An 8,396-nucleotide genomic window follows, 5' to 3' on the forward strand; every position below is an offset into this window, starting at 1 on the left:
AACAATTTATGGAGACCAACGAGAATGAAAACACAACGGTCCAAAACCTATGGGATACTGCAAATTCAGTCGTAAGGGGGAAATATATAGCCATCCAAGCCTCACTCAAAAGAATAGAAAAAACAAAAATGCGGTTTTTATATTCTCAACTCAAGAAGCTGGAACAGCAACAGAGGGACAGGCCTAATCCAGTCAGGAGGAAGCAGTTGACCAAAATTAGAGCACAAATCAATGAATTAGAAACCAGAAGTACAGTAGAGCAGATCAACAAGACTAGAAGTCGGTTCTTTGAGAGAATCAAAAAAATTCACAGACCACTGGCAAGACTTATCCAAAAGAAAAGAGAAAGGACCAAAATTAAAAATTATGAATGAAAAAGGAGAGGTCATGACCAACACCATTGAAATTGGAAGGAGTATTAGAAATTTTTATCAACAGCTATATGCCAATAAACTAAGCAACCTGGAAGAGATGGAGGCCTTCCTGGAAACCTATAAACTACCAAGACTAAAACACGAAGAAATTGATTTCTTAAACAGGCCAATTAATGATGAAGAGATTGAGTCAGTGATAAACAACCTTCCAAATAACAAAACTCCAGGCCTGGAAGGTTTTCCTGGGGATTTCTACCAAACATTCAAAGAAGAAATAATACCTATTCTCCTAAAGCTATTTCAAAAAAAATAAAAAAACAAAAGGAAAGCTACCAAACTCATTCTATGAGGCTAATATTACCTTGATCCCCAAACCAGGTGAAGACCCCCTCAAAAAGGAGAATTACAGACCGATTTCCCTAATGAATACGGATGCCCAAATCCTCAACAAGATCCTTGCTAATAGAATCCAACAGAACATTAAAAGGATTATCCATCATGACCAAGTGGGATTCATACCTGCGATGCAAGCTTGGTTCAATATTCACAAATCGCTCAGCGTGATACATTCATTTCAACAAGAAAAGACTCAGGAACCATATGATCCTCTCAATTGATGCTGAAAAAGCATTTGACAAAATACAGCATCCTTTCTTGATTAAAACCCTTCAGAGTGTAGGAATAGAGGGTACATTTCTCAATCTCATAGACGCCATCTATGAAAAGCCTACTGCAAATATTATTCTCAATGGGGAAAAGCTGGAAGCCTTTCCCTTAAGATCAGGAACACGAAAAGGATGCCCACTCTCACCATTATTATTCAACATAGTACTGGAAGTCCTTGCAATAGCAATCAGTCAACAAAAGGGATCAAAGGTATCCAAATCAGCAAAGAAGAAGTCAAACTGTCTCTCTTCGCAGATGACATGATACTCTATATGGAAAACCCAAAAGAATCCACTCCCAAACTATTAGAAGTTATAGAACAATTCAGTAATGTGGCAGGATAAAAATCAATGCTCAGAAGTCAGTTGCATTTCTATACACAAAAACGAGCCTGAAGAAAGAGAAATTAGGGAATCCATCTCACTTACAATAGCACCAAAAACCGTACGTTACCTTGGAATTAACTTTACCGGAGACGTAAAGGACCTATATTCTAGAAACTATAAATCACTCTTGAAAGANTGCTAGAAACTATAGATCACTTTTGAAAGATATTGAGGAAGACATAAAAAGATGGAAAAATATTCCATGCTCATGGATTGGAAGAATTAACATAGTTAAAATGTCCATACTACCCAGAGCAATCTACACTTTCAATGCTATCCCGATAAAAATACCAAGGACGTTTTTCAAGGAGGTGGAAGAAATAGTCCTTAAATTTGTATGGAACCAGAAAAGGCCCCAAATTGCCAAGGAGCCATTGAAAAGGAAATACAAAGCTGGGGGCATCACAATGCCGGATTTCGAGCTGTACTACAAAGCTGTGATTACAAAGACAGCATGGTACTGGCCCAAAAACAGACACATAGACCAAAGGAACTGAATAGAGAACCCAGAAATGGACCCTCGGCTCTTTGGGCAACTAATCTTTGATAAAGCAGGAAAAACCATCTGGTGGAAAAAAGACAGTCTCTTCAATAAATGGTGCTGGGAAAATTGGACAGCTACATGCAAAAGAATGAAACTTGACCACTCTCTCACACCATACACAAAAATAAACTCCAAATGGATGAAAGACCTCAATGTGAGACAGGAATCCATCAAAATTCTAGAGGAGAACATAGGCAACACCCTATACGACATCAGCCAAAGCAACCTTTTTCATGACAGATCTCCAAAGGCAAGAGAAACAAAAGATAAAATGAACTTATGGGACTTCATCAAGATAAGANATGGGACTTTATCAGGATAAGAAACTTCTGTACAGCCAAGGAAACAGGTCAAAAAAACTAAGAGGCAGCCCACGGAATGGGAGAATATATTTGCAAAGGACACTACAGATAAAAGATTAGTACCCAAGTTCTACAAAGAACTTCTCAAACTCAATACACGAGAAACAAATAAACAAATCATAAAATGGGCAGAAGATATGAACAGACACTTTTCCAATGAAGACATACAAATGGCTAACAGACACATGAAAAAATGTTCAAAATCATTAGCCATCAGGGAAATTCAAATCAAAACCACACTGAGATACCACCTTACGCCAGTTAGAATGGCAAAAATGGACAAGGCAGGGAACAACAATTGTTGGAGAGGATGTGGAGAAAGGGGATCCCTCCTATATTGCTGGAGGGAATGCAGGTTGGTACAGCCGCTCTGGAAAACAGTGTGGAGGTCCCTTAAAAAGTTAAAAATTGAACTACCCTATGACCCAGCCATTGCACTACTGGGTGTTTACCCCAAAGATACAGACGTAGTAAAGAGAAGGGCCATATGCACCCCAATGTTCATAGCTGCATTGTCCACAATAGCCAAATCATGGAAGGAGCCGAGATGCCCTTCAACAGATGACTGGATTAAGAAGCTGTGGTCCATATATACAATGGAATATTACTCAGCTATCAGAAAGAACGAATTCTCAACATTTGCTGCAACATGGACGGCACTGGAGGAGATAATGCTAAGTGAAATAAGTCAAGCAGAGAAAGACAATTATCATATGGTTTCTCTCCTCTATGGAACATAAGAACTAGGATGATTGGTAGGGGAAGAATGGGATAAAGAAAGGGGTGGTAATAAGAAGGGGGAATGAAACATGAGAGACTATGGACTATGAGAAAAAAAACTGAGGGCCTCAGAAGGGAGGGGGGTGGCGGATTGGGATAGACCGGTGATGGGTAGTAAGGAGGGCACATATTGCATGGTGCACTGGGTATTATACGCAACTAATGAAGGATCGAACTTGACATTGGAATCTGGGGATGTAATGTATGGTGACTAACATAATATTATAAAAAATCATTAAAAAAAAGAAACTAGCAGATAAGCTGCATGAGATCACTTGTTACTAGCTGGTGACATATTTATGGCTTGTTTCCTTATTCAAGACAAAAATCAGATGTTCACCATGTTTTTAAATGTGCTTTCATGAGACACCTGAGTTAATCAGATGGTCATTTAATGTCTGCCTTTGGCTCAGGTCATGATCTCCGGGTACTGGATTGAGCCCCACATCAGGCTGCCAGCTTGGTGGGGAATGTGCTTCTCCCTCTCCCTCTTCCTCTCCACCAGCTTGTGCTCTCTCTCTCTCTCAAGTGAATAAGTAAAATCTTTGAAAAAGAAACAAATGCTTTTTCGTAACACATGTCCAAAGGCATGAGAAACAAAAGAAAAAAATGAACGTGTGGGACTTCATTAAGATAAAAAGCTTCTGCACAGCCAAGGAAACAGTCAAAAAACTAAGAGGCAGCCCACGGACTGGGAGAAGATATTTGCAAATGACACTACAGATAAAAGATTAATACCCAAGATCTGCAAAGAACTTCTCAAACTCAATACACAGGAAACAAATAATCAAATAAAAAAATGGGCAGAGTATCTGAACAGATACTTTTCCAATGATGACATACAAATGGCTAACAGACACATGAAAAAATGTTCAAAATCATTAGCCATCAGGGAAATTCAAATCAAAATCAAATTGAGATACCACCTTATGCCAGTTAGAATGGCAAAATTAGACAAGGCAAGAAACAACAATTGCTGGAGAGGATGTGGAGAAAGGGGATCCCTCCTACATTGTTGGTGGGAATGCCGGTTGGTACAGCCACACTGGAAAACAGTGTGTATGTCCCTTAAAAAGTTAAAAATTGAGCTACCCTACGATTCAGCAACTGAACTGCTGGGTATTTACCCCAAAGATACAGATGTAGTGAAAAGAAGGGCCTTATGCACCCCAATGTTCATAGCAGCATTGTCCACAATAGCTAAATTGTGGAAGGAGCATAGATGCCCTTCAACAGATGACTGGATTCAGAAGCTGTGGTCCATATATACAATGGAATATTACTCAGCCATCAAAAAGAATGATTTCACGAAATTTGCAGAAACATGGACGGGACTGGAGAAGATAATGCTATGTGAAATAAGTCAAGCAGAGAAATACAATTATCATATGGTTTCACTCATTTATGGAACATAAGAACTAGGAAGATCAGTAGGGGAAGAAAGTGAAGAAGGAAGGGGTGTTACAGAGGAGGAATTAACCACGAGAGACTATAGACTCTGGGAAACAATCTGTGGGCTTCAGAGGGGAGGGCGGTGGGTGAATGGGATAGGCCGNGACTATAGACTCTGGGAAACAAACTGTGGGCATCAGAGGGGAGGGCGATGGGTGAATGGAATAGGCCGGTGATGGGTATTAAGGAGGCCACGTATTGCTTGGAGCACTGGGTGTTATACTCAAGCAATGAGTCATCGAACTTTACATCAAAAACTAGGGATGTACTGTATGGTGACTAACATAATATAATAAAAAATATTATTAAATAAAAAAAGGAAGCATCCAGATAGATCAGCAAGACCTCCTCAAAAGAGTGACATGTACATACATGATGTTATCCGCAGATTTTCAGACGGTGTTGCTGATGTCCCTACAGGAATGCACACGCTGCTCCTCCCAGTAAGTTGAGCACGTACAACTGTGCCTGTTCTGTGGTTCAGACCCCATAAAATATGCACAGTAGGGAGCTGTCTGGACAGGAGGGAACAGGGGGCCAGAGAGCACTGAGCGCAGGGAGATACTGGCCTGACTGCTGGCGGGTTGTTTTCTCGGCAGGTGATGGAAATATTGTCAGTGTGATTATGGGGTGATGGCCAAACCCCCTACATATAGGTAGTCCTGCATATTTATTATTGTTTTTAATTTACCCCGTACCCTGGTGCATGTGCTGATGGGCAGTATCCCTCACTTGGTTGTGCACCTGGGACATCTGTGTTGGCTCAGGTGACAGCATAAGCTGTGTGTCACTCCTCCCTCCTCCAGATCAGGTACTCCCACCAGGACTCTCTCCTACAGAAGCCTCCACAGAAGCTTCTCAATAAAAGAGGCACAGAGACAAGACCTGGCATTGGAAGGATTTTGGTCTCACATCCTCCTTATCTGGGACACTGTGGGTAACGGTAGCTGCTCCCACTGCCATGAGCTGTAGCACAGTAATGGTCAGCCTCGTCCTCAGCCTGCAGCCCAGAGATGAGAAGACCCTGCATTGGCCGAGGCATCTTTGGACCCAGAGAAGCGGCTGGGGACCCCAGAGACCTGGTGCTGATCTGAGTCTGAGTAGAACCTCAGCAGATACCAGGGAGGGCTCCCTGGCTGCTGCTGGAACCAGTATGTTTGGTAGCTGCCCACACTGAACCCAGTGCTGAAGGTGCAGGTGAGTCTGGCGGATGATCCCAGAGATGCAGAGAGGGAGGGCGGCTGGGTCAGCACAGGCTGCGACAGGGAACCTGCCAACACAGTGTGGTTAATGGGACAAGAAACAGGGAGAAATTTATCAAGACGCTGACTTCAGACGCTGACAACAGAGCTGCCTGTTTCTCCGAGGTCTGTCCCTACCTGTACAATAGGAGAGGGGCATGAGGTGGACAGGAGTACAGGCCACGGTGACACAGGCCCTGGTCCCCACAGTGGGCTGAGCTGGGCTACCCCAGGCCTCCTTTTCTCCTCCACCCTCTGTCCCAAGAGGGGCTGTCCATGCAAATGGGCTCCATCCAGTGACTGCCCAGCCCCTCCCCAAGCCCTGGTGCTGGAGCTCAGCTCACACCACACACAGAGGAGGATGGGGGTGGCTTCAGCCCTGGGGAGAGCCCTGGGAGGAAGCATCTGCTGAGACCACACACAGGTCCCTGCTCAGGGGACTCTGCCAGGGCTGAGAGGACACAGCTGCTGAGTCCCCTTCAGGGAGCACAGACCCCAATCCCCAGGCCAAGTTCCCCTCAGTGAAAGTTCCTCATGGAGCAGCCAAGTAGTGACCACAGGGCAGTCCCACAGCGACCCCTCTTGGTCATGGGCACAGCAATCCCTGTGTCCCAAAGCNTCCAGGCCAAGTTCCCCTCAGTGAAAGTTCCTCATGGAGCAGCCAAGTAGGGACCACAGGGCAGTCCCACAGCGACCCCTCTTGGTCACGGGCAGAGCAGTCCCTCTGTCCCAAAGCCCTGAGAGCCAAGCTGATTTCTGCAGCTCACCACATCCCTGTGGACACACACATCCGTGGACCAAGTCTTAGTGCATGTTTCCCCTGCTCTCTGAAATTACATCATCCCCAACAAACCGTAGGCAGCCCCGATGGCATGAGGCAAAGAAGTATGTAACATTAATTGATATGATAATCTTTGCATGTTTCCAGACTCAAAGGGTAACTAACTTTTCTTAGGCTTCTCTAATCCCAAAAGACACAATTTGCTGTCAGTTGTTCAACATAAATGGAGATAAAGCACATATGGTAACAAACACTGGTCATAGCTCTGGTGGCCTGTTGTTGAGCTGCTGTGTGTAGTTCTCAGTGAAGGTGCTGGAAGGCACCCCTCATGCTGCTGGGCTCTGCACTGTCCTCTAGAGTCTCCTGCACAACTAATGCTCGGGGCTACGTCGGCGCTTATGTTTGGGTGAAACTGAAAATCCTCTTCAGATTTCTTTTCGCAGCAAAGGCAGCTAAGAATGTAAATATTTCAAAAAGGTAAGTGGTGTAAAGAGAACTTTCCAAATATGGGGAGACCTGTACTATGTTTCCAATCATTGTGCTCATTTACAGTAATTCCTCACTCAGAAGGAGCCCTGCTCCATGGGAGATGGAAATGTGTGCATATGTAATTACAGGACTTCCTAGACAAAGCTGGATGACCCAGCTGTGCATCAGGGCAGCTGTGTCACTGAGCAGGGGACAGTGGAGCTGCTTTGCAGAAATTGTAAGGGCTGTTTCTGGTGAACGCATAGAGAGAGAATGTTGGAAGGATACACTCATTCAGTGGCCTAATGTTCCCAGAGTTCAGTGCTGGTTCACACCTGATAAAAGTCTACATCCTTACAGTGAGACTAATGTTGGTGTTGCTGTATTACGAGTCTCCTGGAACTTCCCATAACCCCCAGGGCACAGGCCCAGGTATTTGATGTCTGCATTGGTCATGAGACTAAAATACTTTCAACAAAAATATGTCCATTGCTCACATTTCCCTCTCGAGATTTTCATTTTCCCTTTACGGTTAACCTGGGAATTCAGTATTTCTTGTGTCACTCTGATATACTTAGGATTCATTTTCTCTTTTATTAGTCAGGTTTTGTAGCTATTCTCAGTATGAGGATGGAAATAAATCCTTACACTGTAGAAGGGACCTCCCTCTTCTTAGAACTTCTTTCTCCACTCCTACATCAAGGGGCTCCCAGAACAAGGCATCCCACCCAGATTGAGGCTTCATCGTGTTCATTTGGTAAATGCCTCCATTGATCCATAGTAATAAAACAACAGAATTTTCTCGATTTTTTTTCTGTAATATGAGGGCCTTCTTTGACAATGAAGGTTGGATTCCTAGGCTCTGTTCTCTAAAATACTGTGATGTGTTTCAGCATCATTTCAACCAAAGAGTCAGAGGAAAACCAAAGAGAGAGAAAAAAAATCCATGACACATAAGACGGCTCACCTTAGCTGACTACATCTGCAGCAACCCCATGTCCATATAAGATCACATTCTGAAATACAAGATTTTTTTTTAGAACTTTCTTCACATGAATTGATGCCCATAACAATTAACAGCCATGTTTTATTCAGATTGTCTTAGTTTTTACCTAATGTCCCTATGCTGTTCTAAGATCCAGTTCAGGATTCTCTGTGGCATGTAGTTGTGACGCTTCCTTAAGCTTCTCTCACTGTCACACTTTCTCAGACTCTTCTTGTTTGAGTGACTTTGCCCACACTTCATGATTGGGGATCATGCTCGACACCCTTCATGCTAAGTGTTTGCACCTGTTACTTGAAATCTCTCTGCTGGAATGTGTCTCTTCTTCCTCCATGTATT

At 43.5% G+C, this 8,396-nt stretch overlaps 1 pseudogene; it reads right to left on the reverse strand.

Moving 5' to 3' along the window:
* Nucleotides 1–5,483: 5,483 nt before the first annotated feature.
* Nucleotides 5,484–7,510, reverse strand: LOC117800251 (annotated as a pseudogene).
* Nucleotides 7,511–8,396: the final 886 nt, after the last annotated feature.

The sequence above is a fragment of the Ailuropoda melanoleuca genome, unplaced genomic scaffold (assembly GCF_002007445.2).
Source record: "Ailuropoda melanoleuca isolate Jingjing unplaced genomic scaffold, ASM200744v2 unplaced-scaffold6685, whole genome shotgun sequence".
Classification (NCBI taxonomy): Eukaryota; Metazoa; Chordata; class Mammalia; order Carnivora; family Ursidae; genus Ailuropoda; species Ailuropoda melanoleuca.